Source organism: Bidens hawaiensis, unplaced genomic scaffold (assembly GCF_021521415.1).
Source record: "Bidens hawaiensis isolate Kalapana, Puna unplaced genomic scaffold, B.hawaiensis_p1.1 tig00033803_1, whole genome shotgun sequence".
Lineage (NCBI taxonomy): Eukaryota > Viridiplantae > Streptophyta > Magnoliopsida > Asterales > Asteraceae > Bidens > Bidens hawaiensis.
The window spans coordinates 17,754-43,373 of record NW_027495801.1 but is presented as its reverse complement, the minus strand read 5'-3'; the positions used below and the strand labels follow the sequence as shown (position 1 = coordinate 43,373).

Genomic DNA, 25,620 nt, shown 5'->3' with positions numbered 1-25,620 from the left:
TATTACATTATAAACAAACTGTGGACCAGGCCATATTCTTGATTTATTCCATTTCATTTAAGTTTAAAGAAAAGCTGATGAATCGAATCACTGTGCTTACCCACAACGCCATCAATGCATTCTGATCTATGCTGTTCAGTTCACCTTCAGTATTAATTACAGCACATGCAAACAGTTCATTGCTCACAAACATGATCAATCTGGATCAAATGCTCAAAAGTCAAAACCTATTAATTCAATTGTTGTTTGATCTGAGAAAACGGTACAATCAGAAAATTAAAAAGAGTTGTTTAATTCATGAGTCACTTAATAACCAAGTTAGAGGAGTTATTTGTTAGCTAAATTTAAGCTCTAAGTTTCATCAAGAGGCACAAGTTATTACGTGTGATATAGGGTTTCTGACTTGCAAGAATTATACAATGTGTGTTTTCGTTTTACATTTATGATCAATTGATTCAACATTAATCTACATAACACAAATAAACAAACAACATTTCTACATTGGAACAAAATCAATTCACAACACGCTTTACAGATCCGTTGATGGCGTCCGAACAGAAGCCGATTCGATGATCTTGTGAGCAGCCGAAAGCTGTTCCATCAACGTAACCAGGCGCTCTCTATAGGCACGCGCCTGGTCGACCGCCTCGGCTTCGAGCTCACCCAGCTGCGTGCACAGACGCTCCTCGGCGTCCTCAGCCACGCGCTGCCGCTGCCACGTCACCAACAGCTCCTTCTTCATATTATCTTCTCTTTCCATACTCCTCTTCAACTCTCTCTCCAGCTCCTCATTTCTCTTCCTCAGCGCCTCCGCCGGAATAGCAACTTTTGGCGCCATTTTTTATATTACTGTGTAGGTTAAGTGAAAGAATTTTGATTTGTTGGGTGATGGTGGGTTTATTTATAGACCTAAAATGATGATGTCCAGGTTCAATGAATCTTAAATTATTTGTTGACAATCTAGATCTTAATGTTTATGGAAATGACGATTTTAGCCCTCGTATTATTATATTCTTATCTCTAATACGTGGTTGAAACTGACTTAGGACCTGATTGGCCTAATTTTAACTATTCATTTGACCGCTTGATATATGCAAAAAGCAATGAAACACAAGGATGTGGCAAATCGTTTATAAAATTGATAAAAAGAAAACATAGTTACTTCTAGATGCGCTTATCTTAAATGCAATATCAAGTAATGACTATGATTAATATACTTATTGTCGGCCAGTGTGAACGAGCGTTTTCTTTAGATAAATGTTTTTCTTTGATCGAAATAAAAGTGAATCTTCATATGGAAAATTTAACCAGTATTCTATTTAAACGATTCGTTGGTCGTTAAAAAAACAAAGTAGGATTAGTTAATGATTTTGTTTTTATTTTCATAATCCAATCAATCAAATTCAACTCATTTATATTTTTATAAAAATATAATAATTGTGTTGTTAGTTAAACAAATACACGTTTTTATGGAAAAGTTAATAAGACCCCAATGTTTACATGGTATTGACTAATTACGTGACGAAACGGTTTTCATCTTTCAAATAAAGCACTGCACACCGTCTAAAAGAATTCAATGCTTACATTACTTTCTAAGATTTTTAGGTATTTTGATATGGTAATTTGTCTTTTAATTTTAACATGATTTCTTCGAAATCATAAACAGGGATGAGCTTTTATTTAGTTTTTCCAAATATTTGTACGCATACTGATTTAACTTATTTAGTACTGCATCGTCGTATCGGTACCAATAGTTTGGGATTCAATATTGGCTTCTTATGTGTACGAAAAGGATACGAGTTTTTCGGTATTTGGTATCCGTGTGAAATATGAAAAGATCTTGTTTGGGAACTTCCATATTTAATATCTAAATCTATGTCCAACTGATTATTAATCATATAGTAGGCTACTGAAGTTCATCGACATTTGATTTTATCTTTGGTTATGATATTACGGTTTTAGTAGCATGGTTTATTAATATGTAGGTATCAAATTTATTTAGCCAAATTCGTACATGTCCCATACGTACCGATACATGTAGCAATTCAGTTTTTGTGTTACTAGCTCGCATTGGCACTGATACCAAAATCATTGAAAAAAAATAAAGCGGTAGCAAAGTGGATACCGTATCAAAATACCCATATATGTATTGAAATTACCCATATATGTATTGTATCAATAAATTTGGAATAGTATTCGGTGCTTCGTATTATTAATATTCAATATGAGTACTTTTATTAATGTAGGTACGGGTATAATACTAATCCAATCCCATAGCTGAATGACTTTCTTTTTTTCCTGAATAGAAACATGATTAAGAAAATACAAGGCAAAAGGCTAATTATTGAAGAAACACCAGTCGAACCCCGACAGATTACGAGTAACCTGAGGGTTAGATAGACGTTTCTCACGAGGGGTTAATTCCGGCAAGATGGTTCTTCCGATAACCTGCAAAACAGACACCGTGAGCTCGTCACTAAGAAATGGGGGGGGGGTTCCTCCTTGTGACCACCCTCCGGCGTGAGAATCAGTCTATATTACTCTTTGAATATAAAAGTATATTATTAATAATAGAGCAGTTATCAGGTAAATTATACAAGATATTAGATGATGAAATGATAATACCATTTGATGTCTTTTATAGCCGAAGGTGGGTTTCCAAGGAGGTTTAGCCGGCCTACTACTTTGCCAACTGTGGCCTACGCACGTGCTCTGCTGGTAATTGGTGGATAGGCAGCGGCTGACAGTGACCAGGCGTGCTGTTCACTTTTCCTTTTCCACCAACTACAGGCTAGGCACGTGGTATGGCAGGAGTTGGTGAGCAGGCGGCGGCTATTGGTCACAGTGCTGTGGCGTGTTGTCCGCCATGCTGCTGTCAGTGAGCTGTCGTATCGTTGGTCAGATCTTTTGTCCATACCTCGTCAGGTATCACACAAAGGATCCTCCATTATTATACGGACTGGCTCATTTAGGCGGGAGTTTTCCCCCTCCCGCCTTTATGCGGGAATGTTCCCGGCTTTGCTCATTCCTTCTTCAGGTGACTACTGAATTATTACTGAGTTTGAGCCTTATGCGTGTAGCCATGCTGCGCGGGTGGCCAGTCCCTAATGGCGGGTATCCGCACCTGCGGGAACAGGCGGATACTTGGAAACCATAGGGAGGCATTTCCTGCGGGACCAGCTTGCGTACCGCATGTGAGGTCGTCACAACTCTGAGCGTGGTGGGTCCTGCGGGTTTGGTAGGTCGCGGCGCAGACGTCCCTATGGTGAAGTCTACGGGTTCAACTGCGCAGAAGTCCGTTTAAGGAGTCTTGCGTGTTCAACTGCGCAGACGTCTCCTTTTAAGGGAGTCTTGCGGGTCCTAACCACCTCTGCTGGGACCTACCTCTTCAAGTCCCCCCAGTCCAATGTTCTTCTCATGAATGTTTAATAAAGTGAGGTGAACTTTTGGACTTAAGCAAGGGGTTTTTGAAAAGGGTTTAGTTGTATGGGTTTTCCGCGGGAAGTCTTACCCACGGGTTTCCCAATGTCACGCAGAATTTCCCAATGTTCTGCTTGATCTCTGGGATGATGCGGATAGGTCTGTAACCTCCCCGCAAGTCAGGAGCGTTTAGAACCTTTTGTGTAGATTCTCCATGAGGTCTTGGTGGTTTTGAACATAGTGATCAATCATGTTATAACCACCAATTCCATCCTGAAGTTTCAAACAATCTAGTTCTTGACGTTCCCGCTATGCGGGGATGTTAATCCCGTTTCTGCAAGCATGGCCCAGAAGATCCTTCTTGGTTTCAATTCCCATGGAATGCTCGGTATGCGAAGGGTTTTGCCTTGACGCTGTACCCGCACTTCGTCTTATTAGTTACTTTACTCCCAAGGTATCCCTGGCGTTAAATCCCTGCAGGGCTAGGTGCGTGAAGGGTTTTGCCTTAACACTGTACCCGCACCTGACTTATGGTTGCCGAGGTGTTCCTGGCGTTTAATCCCCTGCGGGCGCTAGGTATGTGAAGGGTTTTGCCTTAACACTGTACCCGCGCCCGACTTACAATTGGGTGCCGAGGTATGACTTTTTACGGGTGTTAGGTATGTGGAGGGTTTTGCCTTAACACTGTACCTGTGCCCGTTTTGTAGTTGGGTGGAATGCCAAGATTTTCTCGGCTTCACTTCCCTGTGGGTGCTAGGTATGTGAAGGGTTTTGCCTTAACACTGTACCCGCACCCGGCTTTACAGTCGGGTTTTTTCCGGTTTCCGTTTCCTGCGGGTGCTAGGTATGTGAAGGGTTTTGCCTTAACACTGTACCCGCACCCGGCTTCATAATTGGGTTTTTCCGGTTTCCGTTCCCTGCGGGTGCTAGGTATGTGAAGGGTTTTGCCTTAACACTGTACCCGCACCCGGCTTCATAATTGGGTTTTTCCGCTTACTTTTCGAATCTTTGGGATTTGCGCATGCATATTTAAATTTATTCTAGCGCTTTTCCTCATATTCTAGATAGGTTAACCGTTCATCGCGTGGTTGTCAATAGATCTAGGTACCTTTCATGATTTATGCGGTTAAAACCTGCATTTTCATTCAGTAGGGTGACCGACATATAACTATGACTGACCTGCGTGAAGGTTTTCTATTCTTTGGGTTAATGCGGGTTTTGCCGCTTTCCCTATGTAGCGAGTCTGCGTGAAGGTTTACCAATTGTTGGGTTTATGCGGGTTTGACCGCTTTCCCCATTCAACGACTTTTGCACTTATGTACGCGGTGAAGACCGACATATCCGTGTGAACAGTTTATATATGAATGCAAAACCATTAACGTCGATGTTTTAAGGAGAATCATTTCCATTAAAAGCGGCTCTTGGCCGGTACAAACTTGGAATTGATCTACATGTAACATTTGCGTAATTGAGCTCCGTTCCATGTTCGTGGGATGGGAGTGCCATCGAGCCTTTCAAGCCGGTATGCGCCCTTTCCCAGAACTTCTTTGATAATGTACGGCCCTTCCCAGACCGGTGCCAGTTTTCCTGGGCGTTCTTGGTTTGAAGCCTCGTTGTTACGCAATATGTAGTCTCCTACATTGAAGTTGCATAGCTTCACCCGCGTGTTGTAGTACTTTTGCATTTGTCGTTTGTAGTTCTCTTCACGCGCTGCAGCTAAGTCTCTGCGCTCCTCGGTCAGCATAAGGTCTAACCGTCTCTCCGCGTCGTTGTCCTCTGGTTTCATCATGACCCTTGGTGAAGGTAGACCAATTTCGACCGGGACCATGGCTTCGGTGCCATAAGTGAGGCTGAACGGTGTTTCTCCTGTACTTGTCTTTTTCATTGTTCTATGAGCCCATAGTACATGTGGAACTTCGTCCACCCAGCCAGATCTGTGTTCTAGCAACCTTCTCTTTATGCCATCAACAATGCTCCTATTTGCTCTTTCCACCTCACCATTACCCTGCGGGTGTGCCACTGAGGTAAAGGTATGGGTGATTTGAAGTTCTTTAAGCCACCGTTGTAGGTTCTTGATTGATGCCACCAGGTGTCGGAGTCTGCCATTCTTGACAAATGTTTCGATAACATCTTTCAAGGAGGAACACGTTTCAGTATTGTGGCCTTTTATGCCGTGGAAGTCACAATACTTGCTTTGATCTGCATCCGGATGTTGTCGGATCTTCGGAGCTCTTGGCCATGGGAGCTTCTCCGTGGTGAATACCTCCGTGACACTTTTAGTGAGCGGCGTCCACCTGGGGTGCTGATCCAACAGCTGTGTATTACCTCTTTCGCCTGCGAAGGAGCGAGAGCTAGATGAGGTGTCAAAGTTTACCCTTTACTGCCACATGTGTAGCTTCCTCCTTTTGTTCCGCTGGGCGGTTTGGACATCTTCTCTAGTTCTTTGCGTATAGAAGTCTGTAGTCTTGGGCAGATCTGTACCCAGTTGCTTCTCTGTTTCGGCAAAGCGCTTGGCTGCCGTCATGATGGCATCCCATGTGGATGGCATGCCATCTTTACCCGTCAACGTGCGGATAAGCTCTGGGTAATCCGCGCCTTGAATGAAAGCTGCGCGAACAAGGTCTTCGCTTATAACACCCAGACTCAGCTTCTTTGAGTTAAAGCGAGTAATAAAATCTAGCAAAGGCTCGTTTTTATCTCTAACGCAGTTGAGTATTGTCCATTGTTCTTCAGTATATTTCCTCTGTTGACTGAAGTGTTGGCTGAACTTGTGTTGAAAGTCCGCCCAATCAAAGATGTGGTGGACCGGTAGACGGTCAAACCACGCTCTTGCTGCTCCAACCAGTGTCATCTGGAACATGTAACACCACGTGGGCTCCGTCCAGTTACTGACGGTTGCCCCCGCTATGAATCTGTTCAGATGATCATCCGGGTCGGATATGCCGTCGTAGGTGCCAATGTTGGGCATCTGTTTGGCGCCTTTTGGGGCGATTGCTTCCGCAATGTCCCTTGCAAACTTGGAAGTTCCTGCGTTTGCAACCGTAGGTCTAAAGGTTTTGGAAAAGTCACGAGACTTTGCCTCCGCGTTCCTTTGTTCGAAAGGCTCTCCGAAATTTCTTGTTTGGAAGTCTGTTCTCTTACGCTTCCCTTTCACCCTAAGGCGAGGGTTTGCGTCGGAATCAGATTCCTCCCAATCTTCATCCGAGGATTCGCATTCACTGCTCATGTTGAGCTGGTGTGTGCCTCCGAATTCGTAAGCCTGTTGGACGGAACGTAGGCGTTCGTCCAGCTCGGCTTGGAACTTTTTCTGACGTGCCTCCGCCCACGCCTTAACTTCATCAAGAGTTTGGTAGGGGAGCCTCGTTCGTTGTTTCTCTATCTGGGTATCAGTGAATCCCAGTGAACGATTATTTACTCCACTTGCCCCGGCTTGGGTAGCTGGGGTAGTGTTCGTAAAGTTTGTGTACTCGGTATCTCCCCCAGTAGCTGGGGTTGTGATAACCGGAGTCTCTTGGTTACTCGGTTTCGGGACCGGAGTATCCTTAACCATCTTTCCAGAAGTTTTGAAAAAACTGGAGAAAAATAAAGTTCTAGCTTTATGCACGAAAAACTTGTATTAAGTCCAGTCATGTTTCACCTTTTACCCTGAACTCCACCGCCTTTGAATTATATATTAATAAGAAAGTCAAATATAGGCTAAAAACAGAACTTTCTTTGGGTTTACATGGTAAATGCCGAACTTTCTTTGTGTTTACATATGGTTCTATCGTCATAAAACTAAAATTTGAATTAATTTAATTATAAAAGAAAAAAAGTCAAAGATATGAAAATTATAGAATTTTCTTTGGTATGGCAACGGGTTTTCTCTCATAATTGAAATATAAGGATGCATTGTTGTGAATGATGTATCTATTTGAAACAAGACTTTTTCTAGAACAAATAAAACTTTTAAGTTAGACATGATTACATATATTGTTTGGAAAATTTCCAAAGTACCCTTTTTTTAGAGAGAGAAAATATGTTTTAGCTCTACATTATTTAATATTTTTAAAATAACCCACATAATTTGGACCGGGCAACATATTGGGATAATATCTGACCAGATTTCTAAACTAATTGTATTTTGACACGTGTAAAAATTTCTAGAAATCCGACTAAATTTTTGAAAATCTTGAAGGATCGTCCAAATTATTTCATTAAATCTTTTGTTAAAAGCAGTCTCCCTAGACGATTTTTATTTTTCCTACATGGTTCGTACATATTCTAAAAACATTGAAAAATGTGCTTTTAAATTTCGTCTTCCAAGACGCATTTGAGACGAATTTGTACCAACGAGACGATATTTTCGTTTTTCTCTTATAAGTTGAAATCTCGTCCACACTGACAAGATTTAAGTTAATTTCGTTCACACCGATATGTAATATAAGTTGAATGTAATTTTCATTATTTTTCATGTTTGTATATAATAGCCTTCATCTACTTCCTCCTTTTCTTCATTCATCAATTGTTAAGGTGCTATAGATTATCCCATTATTTTAGGTTTCCATTAATGTTTTGCCATTTACCACCATAACAAACAACGACATTATAAATTCCATGAAACAATGGAACAATCTATAGCACCTTAACAATGGATGAATAGGGAAATGAAGAAGATGAAGGATATTATATGCAAACATGAAAAATAATGATAATTAAATTCATCTTATATTACATGTCGGTGTGGACGGATTAAAAATAAATCTTGTCGGTGTGGGCGAGATTCAACTTATAAGAGAAAAATGTCGTCTCCTTTGAACAAATTCGTCTCAAACGCATATTGGAAGAAGGAATTCAAAGGCACACTTTTCAATGTTTTTAGAATATGTACGAACCATGTAAAAAATGTAAAAAAACCGTCCGGGAGACTATTTTCTAGCAAAAGATTTAATGTAACAATTTGGACAAAACCCTCAAGATTTCAAAATTTGGTCAGATTTCAAGAAACTTTTACACGTGTCAAAATACAATTGGTTTAGAAATCTGATCGGATCTTATCCTAATGTGTCGTCTGAGTCCAAATTATGTGGACTATTTTGGGAATATTGAAAAATTTAGGGATAAAACATATCTTCTCTCTCTAGAAAAGGGCTACTTTAGAAATTTTCCATATATTGTTTATATTTAATTCACTCATTATCTTTTATCTTCAAAATTAATTCTTTTATACTATATATTTACAAATCCAAAAGTGTTTGTCATTTGTAGCTAGCTAATTTAGTTTTTTATATTAAGTCAGGCCATGTGTCTTGTACAAGAGGACAAATTAATCATATTACACTTTTACTTAAAATACATTGTAACAACTAAACTAAAAGAATATTAGTTAGGTGTTGTTTGTTTTTGAAGACAAAAATTGTCTGCAATCTGATTTCATCTGATTTAATGTCTGCAATTGAAGATGTGGTCTGAAGGTCTGCAATCTGAAAATATAATACTGTTTGTTTTATAAACTGGATACCGTCTGCATAAGCTGAAAAGTAGTTAACTACCATATGTATTAAAGTAGATAAAAGTCATTTAACGTTTGTAGACTGCTAAAATAATTGGTAGTGGTGTTCGAACTATGGAAGTGGGTGGTGGTAGAAAATTGTGGTAGGCAGTGAACGGTGGGTGGCGGTGATGGACGGTTGTGGTGGTGGGTGGTGGACCGTGATGGTGGGCAACAATGGGTGTTGGTGGTGGTGGCTGGTGGACTATGGTGGTGGTGGATGGTTGTGGCGGGTGGTGGTGGGGGGTGGTGGTGGTGGATGATGGTGGCGACGGACGGTGGGTGGTGGCGGTGGTGTTTGGTGGTGGATGGATGGTGGTGGCGACGGACGGTGTGTAACAACTCGGACTTTTCGAATTAATATTTTATTAAATACCCGAGCCGTTTTGACGTTAGAGTTATATTGTATCGCGTTCATCGAGAAGGTTATATAATAATATATTATTGTTTAGTTATTTATATAATATATTATTGTAACTTTCAAATTTTGGCAATATCAGCCCAAAACTAAAGCAATTACCACCTTGTGTATCCACCCTCATTCTTCACGGGCTGTAGTGCAAATTTTATATATTATAATATTGACATAATTACAAATTTCCCCCTTTAAAAAACGCAAAATTACGGTTCGTGTCCTTTTTTTAGTTTCTTTGCAGGCGGTGTACTTTAAACTTTTTTTTTACACGTTATATCCTTTACGCTAATTGGGTTAGAAAAACTTAGTTAAATGCCCTCACGTGAGGCGCATGTGAGGGCATATTAGTCTTTTCGTCTACACCTGCAAAAAATTTATATAAAACTCTCTTTCTTCCATAACTCATCCACCACCACCACCAACACCCACCTTCAACCTCCAGCAACCACCACCAAACCAACCAACCTCCCCTACGGTTAGTGATGTATCAGACCCACCCACCTTCAACCACCACAAAGTTTCAGACCCAAACCCACCACTAAATCCACCACCACCAAGCCCGCCACCAACACCCACCAAAAACCCCAATTCCATCACCTCCGGCGACGGACCACGATGGTGATATTCGCCTTCTCCGGCGCCGTCTACGGACCACGATGGTTGCATTTAACAATTCTCCGGCGCCGTCAACAGACCACGATGGTTGCATTTAACAATTCTCCGGCGCCGTCAACAGACCACAATGGTTGCATTTAATATCCACCACCAACCCCACCTCCGATTTCCGGCCACCTGAACCACCACCTCCATTTCCGGCCACCTGAACCATCACTTTCGATTTTCAGCCACCTGAATCACCACCTCCTTTTTCCGGCCACCTGAATCACTACCATCTTTTTTCGGGCCAGATCTGAACACACCATTCAGATCTTAACCTCGTTCTTTCTTGTGTCAATCTTGCTAATTTAGGTTTTTATTATTATTATTGTTATCATTATTATTTTTTTTTTATTATTATTATTATTATTATTATTATTATTATTATTATTATTATTATTATTATTATTCACTGATTAGGTGTTTTTGCTTGAATGATTGCACTTTACTAGAGTTCTGTCTCATATGTTGAAATAAAACTAGTAATCTATGATATTTGTGAAGTTTATGTATCCTAGATTGTTTTAACATCCAGCTTATATATTGTAGGAATCTGTATATTATGATGCACAGTGAAGTTAAGGAAGACTGAAGCACCTTATATTGAAAGAACCAATTGCCGTCGGTTTTTTAATCGTTTGAAGATTAGAATGGATGTAACAACTGAAGAGCAAAATAATATAGACTAAGCGACTGATAGTTATCCATTGCTAGTGGAAACTCAAGAACACCGTGAGGAGGTGGTGATCTGAACGAGGTTAAGATCTGAACGGTGTGTTTAGATCTGACGGCGGAGATCCGGTTGACGGTGGAGGTGATGGAATTGGGGTTTTTGGTTTGGTCTGGAAGATGGAATTGAGTTTTGGAGGGGAGGTTGGTGCGTTTGGTGGTGGTTGCTGGAGGTTGAAGGTGGGTGTTGGTGGTGGGTTTGTGTAAGGCCGCGTTACCGGCGCCTCACTTTAACGTCGGATTTACTCATAAACACAGTTCTACAAATCAGAGTTTATTAAAACTTTCGTGTAATATAAAACTTTAACCATTTATTACAAAACATTTAATCTTTTCTTTAAAACCATAACATAAATCATCATATTAAAACATCATTTGTTCCATCTTCAAATGCCAGCCGTTCGATCCATGCCATGTGCCAACCTCATGCTAGCACTTTAATCATATTCTCCTGCGTGCATACTAAAAGTCAGCTACGCTGAGTGAGTTGTAGTTAATCAGGCGACATACAATACATACACATATCTTACATACATACATATCTTAACCTTGTATAAATATCCATAAGAGGAACGTCACATAATATCTATTAAAAGAGCTATTACTATTACTCCTACTATTTATATTCTCCATAGAAGGACACTCTCTCTCTGTATATATATATATATATATATATATATATATATATATATATATATATATATATATATATATATTCTCCATAGAAGGAACATCCTATATACTTCCATAGAAGGAACACTATGCTTTCCATCAAAGCAACACTCTATATATTATCCGTAGAGGGAACTCTATATATAAGTTATCATTTAATATCCATACAAGGAGAGAATCATCACTATTCTTGGCAATACATGCAATATCCGAAGATCGTTCACGTATCGACAAGCAATCAATCGTATCTATCACATATATCATACATGGCATACACTTACCATTTAACGTAAGTTTATTAACTGTCACATCGTGTATGCACACAGCCCCGAAAATATAACAAGGAATGGGGCTAGAAACTCACCTGAACTCGGTTACTTCTTCCGTTAATGGTTACTCCTTTCTTTGGCTGTGCACGGCTAGTTGTATAACAATTATGTGTATTGATTACTGTCACTTTTCATATCATGTTTCTAGTTAAATTGTTACCCTCAACGAATGGGGGTCGGGGGGGCAGCGCCCCTGGCAGCGGGGTCTAGGGGCGGCAGCCCCTGGCTGGGGTCAAGCTGCCAGGTCAGCTTGGAAAAATTTTATTTACATTAACTGTCTTAACACATTTTCCATTAGGATTACAAATTATTATCTAATTCGCTAACTTATTCTCTATAACGAATTAAGCCTGATTCGTGGTCTAATTCGCTATTCTGGTTCGTTATCCTCACTTAACGAATTAGCAAGTAACGAATCACCTGATTCGTTACTTGATTTGTTATGCTAATTCGTTATCTGAACATCATCTGATTCGTTACCTTAGCATAGCGAACGAGCATATAACGAATTACCAGCTTCGTTATCTTATCTAACGAATGGATAGATAACAAACTAAGAGCTCATTCGTTATCAAGTCTCCCGAATTGGGCCCCATTCATTATGAACGGGTAACGAATTGGTCAATCACAACGAATCATCTAAGTTCTTATCCAGACTTTGACTCAGAGGCCAAAGTCAAAATTGATAAGAGCATAAACAGTCAATCAATCTCAGATCTTCAATTAAATCTTCGTTTCTTATCGAAATAGCATGATTTATGTACCGTTGGAATCGTCTGTGCAGCGCCTACAAACCCCAAGGGTCTAATCATCCAAATATTCATGTTTGTAGGGTGCAATTTAAGCATATATAGCACGGGTTTATTTAGGTTAATAATTAACCTATCAAACGTTAATCAGTTTCAGTAAGTTTAGAATCGTTGGATTCGTTTTTATCATACTAAATCAGATCCGAGATTTCCAAACGAATTCAAGCCTAAATGAACGATTTCTAAACATAAACGTACCTTAAACGAGTCGGTTTAACGAACACGGTCTAGTCTTTATGTTGTTTTGGTTCGTCACAGCGATCTAGCATCAACGGGTTCGGGTTTTCACCTTTGAATCTTGGCTCGGGTTAAAGGATGGTGTGTGTGTGTTTCTCAAGGTGTAGGCTATGGTGTAGTGATAGATAATAATGGAAAGGATTAGGGTTTAGGAGTATTTATACTCCCTTAAGCCCATGGACCTAAGGTCCATCTTTCTTTTTTGGTCCATTACTAATTCCATCTACTTAGCCTACTTGAACCATATTATTATTACGTCATCATTTCTCTACCAATTCTAGTAAACTTTCCATCATTAACGAATTATACATTAAATATTATTCTTGGAAATTTCGGGATGTTACAGTTTGGTGGTGGTGGATGAGTTCTGGAAGAAAGAGAGTGTTATATAAAGTTTTTGCAGGTGTAGACGAAAAGACAAATATGCCCTCACATGCGCCTCACGTGAGGGCATTTAATTGAGTTTTTCTAACCCAGTTAGCGTAAAGGACATAACGTGTAGAAAAAAACGTTTAAAGTACACCGCCTGTAAAGAAACTAAAAAAAGGACATGAACCGTAATTTGGCTTTTTTTAAAGGACAAAATTTGTAATTCTGTCTTATAATATTATTAACCCTTTACCCAGATCAGAAACCAACTCGTGACCCGTTTGTTATACCCGTTTTGAATTCTTGAGGCTTAATTCTCGTCCTATTATTGGGATTGATTTGTGTGAATAATTCCTTAAGCATAAGCGATCATCACCGACACTTGTATTTAGAAAACGAAATCAATGTGATATATATTAACCTATAAATGAACCGTCCTAATCGTTTTGATTTTATGCCTATAACGATCTTTATAACCCAATTCTTCTCGTCTGCACCATCTAGTATACCTCGACAAGGAAACCCCTCTGCGCAATTGAGTTATCATAACCTGGAAGGATCTTAATTGTTGTCTGTCTGGCCGCAGCTGCAACTGTGGCAATCGTCCTCAATTCATCATTGTATGGTAATTAGTTTATGCATTTTTGATCGTTTTAACATGCTTAATATTAACCCTAAACTTAATTGGACGAATGTTAAGCGAATTGGACGATTTCTTGAATTAGGGTTCATATGATTTGGGGGTTAATCTGGGCTGCTGTCTTTAAACTACCTATCTGATACAATAACCAACTGACACCCTAGCGCGTGTGGCTAGGGTGGGTGCGTTTAAGTCTGTGAACTGGCCAGGGGCGCGGGTTCGAGCCCCCCCTGGACGCAGTTTTTGGATCTTTACTTTTCCTTTTTGTTTTAAAGGTTAAATGGTTATATATATATATATATTATAATTAATATTAAATACAAAATAAACATCACTTTTATCAAACCGACATTACAACTTGTCACGTTTCGAACTTTGGATTAAAACCATATATATGTGTTATATATGTATATATATACTTTAGTTATTAAAATTTGTTAAATGTTTTAGTTTATAAAAAAAGAAGTTTTAACTTAATATATGCATATCACGTAAAGTCAAGTATTAAAACATGGTTCAAGTGTTTTATAAAAAGATCATATTCTTATATAAATATTATTATTATTAACTATTGAATTTTTAGTAATATATAAATATACTAAATGTATCTTAGTTAAAATAAACATTTTTTAAAACCATCTCTTTATATAATCTATCCACAATTTTACAAATATTTATTTAAGTATTTTATTAATTAAACTAATCATTAATTTAATAATTTAACGTATTAAAGTGATAAAGAAAGCAATGTAATATTTAACTTTCGCTATATACACCCGATCATCGAATCCCGAATGTCTATCTAGTTTAAGATTCATTGTTGAAATCATAGTTATTTATATCTCCGCCATTATTCTTTATTAGGATATCTCGTTGGTATTTCCCGAAGAGCTTGATCTACCTTTATCTTATTTTATTGAACCTTGCTTATTTACTAAGGGGAGTATTTCACTCCCCTCTTTTACTTATTTTAACCGTTTTGAGGACATATGCGTTTGTATATATTTTTATATTATATATTACTCAACCGCAACTGTTTATCCTTGTGTGTTTATCAGTTTGCCTAACTTGCTATTTGCTTACTTTCTTTATTGAACTCTAAATGCTTACTTCAGCAACCGATGTCCATTTTCATGGCACGGTTAGTTACTGTACGCTAATGCTTAACGTACGGTAGGTACCCGAGACGCTCAAAGGCAAAAAACAAAGGAAAAACCTAAAACGCTCATAAAACCTTAAACGCTCATTAAACGCTCAAAAACCGTCATTGTGAAAAAAAGTGAAAAAATTGATCGATTAACCATCCAAAACTGTTTTTTTCGGTGAAGCAATGATTGATTGGATATGTATTGACGATTCCGAGATGTTTGGATGTGATTTCATGCATCGATTCGTGAAAAACGGAATTCGCGTACGTATTTGTACGATAAGCATTAGTGTATTGGATCTTTTCTCTTATATATTACTCAACCGAAACTGTTAATCCTTGTGTGTTTATCAGTTTGCCTAACTTGCTATTTGCTTACTTTCTTTATTTGAACTCTAAATGCTTACTTCTGCAACCGATGTCCATTTTTATGGCACAGTTTAGTCCTTGCTTGGTAGCCAATGTCCATTTATATGGATTGGTTGAGCCCTTTCTTTATGGTTTGCTTTCTTTATATTTGTTTGATTGTTATGTGCTATGGCTTATCTGTATATCTCACAGGAAGTGTTTGCACTTTTACCTATTATTATATAGTGTCTCAAATCTGGTGATTTTACTCACTCAACAATGTGTTGACAAAATTATTGTATTTTTAACGCATATGCAGGTTATCTTGTGATGTGATTCTCAGCTTGTATTTGAAGAAAACTTAGGTTGCATGCTAGAGAAGAAGATACAAGAATTAGAATATTGGATTTTCTTTATTTGATTTAATTTTAATTCATGTACTTTGGTTAATTTGATGTAAATGATTATTTAATTAAATCTAATAGATATTGCCACATTTAATATTGCTTGATAGTATCTTGAGAGATGTGACAATCATTTCCCGCCCCGGAATTTCCACCGTAGGTTGAGGTGTGACACGGTGGGTAGTGGTGGTGGATGGTGGTGGTAGTGGACGGTGGTTGTTGTCGACGGGGGTGGTTGTGGTGATGGACGGTGGTGGTGGTGGGTGGTTAGCGGTGGTGGTGGTGAGTGGTTGACGGTGGTGGTGGTGGTGGCGGCAGACGGTGGGTGGGTGGTGGCGGACGGTGGCGGTGGACGGTGGTGGTGAGTGGTGGTGGCAGCAGACGGTGGTGGTGGCGGAGGACGGTGGTGGTGGGTGGTGGTGGCGGCAGACGGTGGTGGTGGCGGCGGACGGTGGATGGTGGTGGTGGTGGCGGACTGTGGGTGGTGGTGGTGTTGGACATTGGGTGTTGGTACTTGGTATGATGTTAAGAAGTGTGAAGATGGTGAAAAATTCTTATTTTTTAAGACCATAAAAGCAGGTTTTAGATCTTTAAAAAAAAATCAAACAGTCTTCAAGAGCTTATGTTTGTGCTCCCGCAGACATAGGCTCCTTACAGACCTTATAGGTAAAAGCAAACACAGCCTTAATGTTAATATATAACTTTATATATCTCCTCTCTCCTCTATTTTCTATCCTGTAAAATGCATGCACCACCCCCAACTCACCACCACCTCCCACACGACCACCATCTGACCAGACTAGCATCATCGTTCCACCTAATTCCGATGTTGCCGAGAGAACGAAGACCATACAAGCACAATCGTCCCACCTAACTTCCGTCAACATTCACATGCAACCCCTCCACCGAAGAACCGAGATCCACCAGAGGCGTTGATTTGAAAACCTATGGTTTGATATTTTATAAAGCCTAATATTTGGGGATTTTCAAATCGATGGCTCAGTGTGGTCATGGTCAAGAGATATAGCATGCTCTGCTGGATGATATACTCAATCGGTCGTTAGAGTTTTGGCGAGCGAGGACGGCCGACAGGTTCAGTTATCGAAGTCAGAGATCCGATAACTTTGTACCATTTCATGATATATTTTTATTCAACAAATGAATATGTTGGAGGCCGAAGCTTCGATTGAACTTTGTGGTAAAGATATTATCCCTTTTTGTTAGTATATTGCTATTTTATTGTTTTTTTCGACAATAAATGATATATCTAAGAGAGATGATGAAGGTTTTAAGATGGGGTGGCCTTTAGAACGAGGATTTTCATGTGGAGTTGGGCCAGATGTGGTGTTGTGGTGGTGTCCGCTGTCGGGTGAAGAACACGGTGATGGCTCGCCGAAGATGGAGCTTTGGTGGAAAGTCGAGGAATTAGAACAAAGTAAAGGGAGGTGGGGTTGGGTTACATTATATATATATATATATATATATATATATATATATATATATATAATTTATCAATATATATTAATTTTATTTATTATTATTTTTTAAATAAATAGGTAAAGCCAATTTGCCCTCATGTGTAAGGCACATGACCTGACTTAACGATAAAATCTAACTGGGTTTCGGTCAAAGGACAAACGTTGTTGAATTTGTAAGTGTAAAAGATAAAATAAATCAATTTTGAAGATAAGAACAATGAGTGAAATTATGTATAAATATAAAGTGCAATATGTGTAATCATGTCTTTAACAACTTATGATTATCTGATTAGTATATTTAAGAAGTTTGATGGCACAAAAGATTTGTTTAAGTATTTATTAGTTTAGTTTTATTTTTATGTAAATCATTTTGATACTTTACCAAATGTAATAACTTGGTATGATGGTTGTAATTATGTTTGTTAGAGCTTAGGAAAGAAAATTGGGAAAAAGAGTATGCAAGTTTAAGTCCCACATATAGAAGGTTTTTATAACATTTCTTTTTTGGTCATGTGGAGACTTTCTTTGAATATTTTTTTGGTTTTTTTTATTATTATTTTATTTGCTTTTTGGTTTAAATATGTTAATTTGTCAAAATTATTATTTGGGTTTATTCTAGATACCGCAACGAACCTATTCAATACATATCGAATTCGCCTCGATTCGTGGTCGCAGTGTCCATGTTTTACCGATCACATAAACGTCATTTTAAATATGTTGTTTTTCGTATCATAAGCTATACGAGGGCCGCTAATATACCATATTCACATTGGTTCTCCGCCTCGACGTGCATTTTCTTTCTTTAAATATGTTAATTTGATGTATTTGGGTGTTGACGAATTAATTTTATTTTGCTTAGTTCCTGTTACATAACCCGATGCTGACCGAATTTGTGTTAACATATAAACCCAAAAATCACTAGCCCGGTAGTCACCTAGTTTATACTATGACAAAATTTATGTTTCTTGACTTTTAGTATGTCAAATACGTGTGTGTTTTTCTTTTCAAAGTTCTGTAATTGACTAATTTCTTTTCAAATGCATGTGTGAAATCGATCCTTTAAATCTTTAATAGATGTTGGGTAGTCAAAGACTCCAAGATACAAGTCTACAACTTTATAAAGTCAATTCTCTATTTTATTCAAAATTCATCATTTTCATAAACGCTTTCTACCAAAGTTGTAACAGAAAAGCACAACGATAAGTGTGGTGATTTGAACGGATTGCCTCATAACTTTACTATTTATATATTAACATTTCGGAAGACATAGTGCAGCGCAAGTTGTACCTTATGTATGTGATGTTAATACCTGGCTTACTTCATTTTAGTTTAACTGGTGTATTGCCAGGTGTCCCTGATATGTTGCTATACGTGTTTGTTTTTTGTTTAACCTTCTATAACTTTTGGGACTTTTCAATCCCAATCTCACCAGACAATTCCACAGCTTCATATATATATATATATATATATATATATATATATATATATATATATATATATATATATATATTTCTTTGTTCTTGGATGACAAGGACACCGATGACGAGAGGTAGATTGTTGGTCATTGTGGACATCGAATTTCTACCTTTTTCTTTGTTACACCGATGACTGTTGCCATTGGCCATAATGGCGTTGCCGGGTTCTGATTCAGAACCCTTGGTAGCACCGGACGACAGTGGTGTGGTGGTGAAGAAACACTAACCGGACCCCGGACAGATTACTGGTAACCTGGGGGTTGGAGAGATGTTTCCCACGAGGGGTTAGACCCTTGGAAGATGGTTCTTCTGATAACCTGCAAAACAGACACCGTGAGCTCGTCACTGAGAAGGGGGGGATTCCTCCTTGTGACCACCCTCCGGCGTGAGAATCAGACTAGATTGCTCTTTAAATATAAAAGTATATTAAGAGATTGCTAGGGCAGATATCAGGTATAATATGATGATAATGTAGTAAGATATGTTGTTGGATAATCATACCATTTGGGGTATTTATAGCCGAAGGTAGGTTTCCAAGGAGGTATGGCCGGCTGCAACAGTGTTCCTGTTCATCAACAGTAGCCTACGCACGTGCCCTGCTGGTAGTTGGTGGGTAGGCAGCGGCTGATAGCGACCAAGCCTGCTGTATACTATTCCCTTTCCACCAACTGCCGGCTACGCACGTGGTATGACAGTAGTTGGTGAGTAGGCAGCGGCTTAATAGTGATACAGTACAGGAGCATGCTGCTCGCCATACTGTATCAGTGAGCTGTCGTATCCCTGATCAGATCTTTCGCCCATACCTCGTCAGGTACAGTGAAAGGTCCTTCAGTATAGACTGGCTTATTTGGGCGGGAGTATTCCCCCTCCCGCCTCTGTGCGGGATTGCTCCCGGCTTTGCTCATTCCTTCAGGTGACACTGAACGAGAGCTAAGTACCTAGTGCGTGTAGCCATGCTGCGCGGGTGGCCTTCCCTCATGGCTTGTATCCGAGGCTGCGGGAACAGGCGGAGTCCTTCACCATGGGAGGCATTTCCTGCGGGACCAGCTTGCATACTGCGCGTAAGGACGTCACTTCTCTGAGCATGGTTGGTCCTGCGGATCCAGTTGGTCTCTGCGCAGACGTTCCTGTTTAAGGTGAGTCTTGCGGGTCCAACTGGGCTCTGCTGGGACCTACCTCTTCAAGTCCCCCCAGTCCAATGTTCTTCTCATGCGTGTTTAATAAAGTGAGGTGAACTTTTGGACTTAAGCAAAGGGTTTTGAAAAGGGTTTTGTAAGGTTTTCCATGGGAAGTCCTTGTCACTTGCAGAAATGCCCGAGTTTCCTGCTTGGTCTTTGGGTATGATGCGGGTAGGTCTGTAACCTCCTCGCAAGTCAGGAGCATTGAGTCCCAGTTGTGTGGATTCTCCATGAGGTTTTGGTAGTTTTGAACATAGTGATCAATTATGTTAAAACCACCAATTCCATCCTGGCGCTTCAAACAACGTAGTTCTCAACGTTCCCGCTATGCGGGGATGTTATTTCCGTTTCCGCAAGCATTGCCCAGAAGATCCTTCCTGGTTTCAATTCCCAGCGGAGCGCTAGGTATGTGAAGGGTTTTGCCTTAACACTGTACCAGCGCTCGTCTTACGGTTACTTTACTTCCAAGGTATTCCTAGCGTCAATTCCCTGCAGGTGCTAGGTACGTGAAGGGTTTTGCCTTTACACTGTATCCGCGCCTGTCTTATAGTTACTTGGTTGCCGAGGAATATTTGGCTTCAATTCCCTGCGGGTGCTAGGTACGTGAAGGGTTTTGCCTTTACACTGTACCCGCATCCGTCTAACGGTTACTTGTTTGCCAAGGTTTACTTGGCTTCAATTCCCTGCGGGTGCTAGGTATGTGAAGGGTTTTGCCTTTACACTGTACCCGCATCCGTCTAACGGTTACTTGTTTGCCAAGGTTTACTTGGCTTCAATTCCCTGCGGGTGCTAGGTATGTGAAGGGTTTTGCCTTTACACTGTACCCGCATCCGTCTAACGGTTACTTGTTTGCCAAGGTTTACTTGGCTTCAATTCCCTGCGGGTGCTAGGTATGTGAAGGGTTTTGCCTTTACACTGTACCCGCATCCGTCTAACGGTTACTTGTTTGCCAAGGGGTAAGGGGTATTTTCCCGCTTACTTTTTTAATATTTTTTAAATTTTGAATTTTGAAATTCGAAGAGTTGGTGGAAAGATAAGAACAGTCCAAACCTCTGAAACGTCGTGCGACGGTTTCTTCTGACTGTGTCAGGACGTGCAGGAAGTTATGGTGACGTGACAGAACATGGTCATTCCAGTCGCTTTTTCAGGCGCGTGGGCGTGATTTTTCGGGCGCGTGGCCTCGAAATTACTGGCACACGTCCTTTCAACAACTGTTGCCAGCCTGCTTTTTGCCACGTGTCATAGTTTCATTGCACCTTTGATTTCTCTCTCCTCCGCATTAAATTCACCGCATTAATTGCGATTACTATATAAAGGGGAAGAGGGTTATTTGTAATTCACACTTTCACCTTTCTTCTTCTTCTTCTTAGTGATTTCCGGCAAATACTCCCCTTTTTCAGGCAAGCATTTTCCCGAAATCACTTCTCTTTCTGCAAAAATGTCTTCTCATGATGCCGACGATCAGAAGACTGCTGGCGAGTGCCAGTGTTCTCTTCCTGTCGATCTGTACCAGTATATCGTCAGGAAGTTCATGCTCGAGTCTCTCGAGCCTGAGTTTCCTGAACCCCACCATACTGTGTACGATGCCCCTAGTGGCAAGATCGGGGTTTATGCTGCATTCTTTATCTACGGGAACCTTAGGTTCCCGTTGACAAAGTTTGTGTACCGTGTTCTTGAGAGGCACAGCGTTCATTTGACCGAGCTGCACCCCATGGCGATCGCCAAGATTCGTCATTTTGAGTGGGTGTGCCGGATTCTGGGCATCGAGCCCCATGTGGACCGCCTGATGACCTTCTACACTTGGAGGTGCATCCAGGGGTGGTACAGTCTTACAACCCGGATTAAGGGTTTAAAGATTTGTACCACCGAGCGGAGTCTTCGCTCGTGGAGAAGAGAGTTCTTCTTCATATCCGCTCGCGCCATCCCCATTGCCATGAAGTTCAAGAACGGCCAGGCACTTCAGAGCCTTCACGCCCTCAACTACGAGGAGGCGGAATGGTTCTCGAAGATATCCCGGGTCCAATCCCCGGTTTTCCGTTTTCCGGAGTCAGCGATGGTAATGCTGGGGATGAGCCGAGTGTGGAAGGTGGCGAATGCGCAGAAGGTTCCGATTGTCCTTGAATATGGTTCGAACTCTGTCCCTTATGGTATGTCTTGTTTCTTTTTGTTGATTTTGACTTTTTTCTAACTTTCCTGTTTATTTCAGAGGGGAACGACCTACAGTCGCTCCTGAATCCGCGGGAGGAAGATGGTCCCGCACGGATGGGTACTCGTGCTCTGGATGAGAACGAGTTGCCCATCCTAGAGCAAACTGCGAGTCGGTTCGTGGAGGTTTACCCGCCGGGTCAAGAGATCCTGAGCCACCGACGGCCTGGTAAGCCTATCTTCTACCCTGTACCCCTCAATGCTGTGCCTGCTGCTGGAGTTCTTGACATTTCTTCTTCTGAGGAATCCGCAGAAGGTCCTCCGTTGGTGCGGAAGAAAAAGACTGCTGCCGGCGTGAAGGGGAAGGAGAAGGCCACAGCTGATCCAGTGGTTCTATCTGACACGGAGTCAGATAGTGAAGAGGTGGCGGGGAAGCCCGGTGGTGAGAAGATCACTGCTCCGGAGGCTACGACCGTTACCTCCGGAGAACCAACGAAGACGACGGTGACCGGTACCAAGAGGCCGGCTCCATCGGGTTCCTCCCCGCCCGTCCGTACGTTCAGGGTCAAGAAAACCCGTAAGTATAATCATAATGCCTTTGTAGATTTGTCAATAATTTTCTTTTTAACACTTTCTTCTTTGTGCAGGCGTGGATGTTGACGCAATCCTGGGTGAAACGCAGGGGAGTACTTCCTCGCCAATGATGGTGGGCTCGGTCAGCCTTCCTGAGGCGTCGACCCAGTCGCCTGCGCTTGCATCCGCTGGTCCAGTTGGTCGCTCCGTCGAACCAACTGTTCCGGCCGAGATGACTTCACCGCCGGCCGTGAGTGCGATTTTTACAGCATCCTTCACGGAACCGGCGGTTACTGCTGCTTTTAAGGAGGCGGCGACCGCGGCGGAGACAACGTCGGCGACCACGGCGGCTGCCACCATGCCCGCGCCACCGGCACCAATGGCCGGACCATCAGGTACGCGCAGGGCTTCACGCCGATCTTTGCCACCTTCCCGTCTGCCTGACCTGTTGGATGGATTTCCTTTAGGTTCAGGTGATGGGTTTGGCGGCTACCGGCCTGTCATTGACCCTACAGGTGCGTAGGGTTCCTTTCTTTTTCCCTTATGTTTTTCATCATCTTTTCCTTACTGCTTTTGTTTCTTTTGCAGTGTCGGATTCCAATGAAGTGTATGTTCCTCGATGGAACATACGCCGAGGAACAACCCTTCGCACACCCGTGGAGTGCGTGGACTGGGCTCGCCACGCTGCTCCTCCGGGCGCGTTGGGGGAAGCCATGGTTAGCTACCAGGAGGGTAGGCTAACTAATGAGCTTCGGGTTCTCCAGGCCCGGATGCAGCCGCGCGTCGAGCTGCTTTGTCGTGAAAACGACAAGTTGAAAGCAGCTCACGCCAAGGACATATCTGAGGCGCGTGCTCTTCGGGAGGAGAACCAACAGCTGGCGGCAGCTGCCGCCGACAAGGAGAAGGCCTTCAAGGCCGTCGAGGTTGAAGTTCAGACGCGACTCGAGGCCCGCTCCAAGGCTGCCCAAGCTGTGAATGAACAGCTTCGGTTGGCCAGGGAGACTGCGCGAAACGCAACCGAGAGGGCTGCCAAGGCTGAAGCCGTTGCTGAGCCTTTGCGTGTGGAGAATGAGCAGCTTAAATGCAAATTAAAGGCTCTTCAGCATGCTCATGACGCCTTGGCAATGGAAGATGCCAAGAAGCTGCAAGAGATTCTTGACCAGAGGGGGGTGCTTGACCAAACCGAGCGGAAGCTTAAGGGCGTCGAGGAGGCTGCCGCAAAGGAAGTATTACTTGCCAATCTGAACCAAAGCGAAGCCGAACGCGCCCGTGACGAAGTGCAAGCTACCCTCCAATGGCTACTTCGAGAAGCGTTGCCTAAGGTATGTTTAGATTTATCTTCACGCATTTCTTTTGTAAGAAAAGGTTCTAATACTTGTGTTTTCTTTGTAGGTTGTGCGTCGGGTCTTTTCAGAGACCTCTTACGATGATGCTATGACCGCAGCCCTCAACGCTTCTCATGATGATGGGGAAAAGGCCGGCTTCATGCTTGGTCTAGGGTTTGTTGAGAAAGGCGTCCCGCCTTCCAACTTCCCTTTGTTCAATGTGGATACTGAAGCCATTTATGACCAAGCATTGAACCAATACGCCGCCTTCCCGCATCCAGTGGTGGAGAAGGTGGACGAAGTAGCTGCTGCTGATGATGGGTTAGCTGTCCTCAAAGCGTTCCTCGAACCACCCCGTTCTGACGGAGCGGGTCCAAGTGGTAGCGGCCCTGAGGCTTGATCCTGAAGATCCCTTCCCATTGCTAAGACTTGTATAGTTTTTTATTTTTTCTTTTAGGCGGGTAGTTACCCGGCCATTCTTGTAATATTCTTGAAATATTAATCTTTTTGCGTATAAGATTGTTATTTCCTTCTTTGGGTTCCTTGCTTTATAAACTTATGACTTGCATACTTAGTTTAAATTAGCAATTTTCCAAGTGTTTAGAATAAGAACCTTTGAACGTGGTTGATAGTGGGTTAAAGTTTCGCTTCCTCCTTCGTGATTGTGCGGGTAGAACCGTCACTTGCACTTGGTAGGATGGCTAAACTTTAACTTTTATCTAACCTGCGTGCTGGTTTTTCTTACTTTCTGAGGATAAGTTAACCTTTGAACGTGGTTGATAATAGGTGTGAAGTTTTGCTTCCTCTTTCGTGATTGTGCGGGTAGAACCGTCACTTGCACTTAGTAGGATGGCAAAACTTTGCCCTTATCTGACCTGCGTGTAGGTTTTTCTTACCTTTTGAGGATAAGTTAACCTTTGAACGTGGTTGATAATAGGTGTGAAGTTTTGCTTCCTCTTTCGTGATTGTGCGGGTAGAACCGTCACTTGCACTTAGTAGGATGGCAAAACTTTACCCTTATCTGACCTGCGTGTAGGTTTTTCTTACCTTTTGAGGATAAGTTAACCTTTGAACGTGGTTGATAATAGGTGTGAAGTTTTGCTTCCTCTTTCGTGATTGTGCGGGTAGAACCGTCACTTGCACTTAGTAGGATGGCAAAACTTTACCCTTATCTGACCTGCGTGTAGGTTTTTCTTACCTTTTGAGGATAAGTTAACCTTTGAACGTGGTTGATAATAGGTGTGAAGTTTTGCTTCCTCTTTCGTGATTGTGCGGGTAGAACCGTCACTTGCACTTAGTAGGATGGCAAAACTTTACCCTTATCTGACCTGCGTGTAGGTTTTTCTTACCTTTATAAGAATTTTGTTTTGAACCGTTCGACGCGCGGTTGTCGATAGGTTAGTGTTCATTTTCCTTTCATGATTCATGCGGATAGACCGGCACTTTCATTTAATGGAATAATTGAACTCCTTCAACTGACCTGCGTGAAAGTTTGCCACGTTATTGGGTTCGTGCGGGTAAGACCGCCTTCCCACGCAACGACTTCACGTAATGTGAATGCCATCACCAGTGTTGGATAGTTTTAACCGTTCGACGCGCGGTTGTTGATAGGTTATTATTCAGTTTCCTTAATGATTCATGCGGATAGACCGGCACTTTCATTTTTGGGCGCTGAACTTTTTTTTTTTTTTTTTTTTTTTTTTTTTTTTTTTTTTTTTTTCCCCTTCAACTGACCTGCGT

At 41.4% G+C, this 25,620-nt stretch overlaps 1 pseudogene; it reads right to left on the bottom strand.

The window, feature by feature from the left end:
* Positions 1 to 412: 412 nt before the first annotated feature.
* LOC143585291 (protein RESPONSE TO LOW SULFUR 3 pseudogene) lies at positions 413 to 863 on the bottom strand (annotated as a pseudogene).
* Between the last annotated feature and the right edge of the window lie 24,757 nt (positions 864 to 25,620).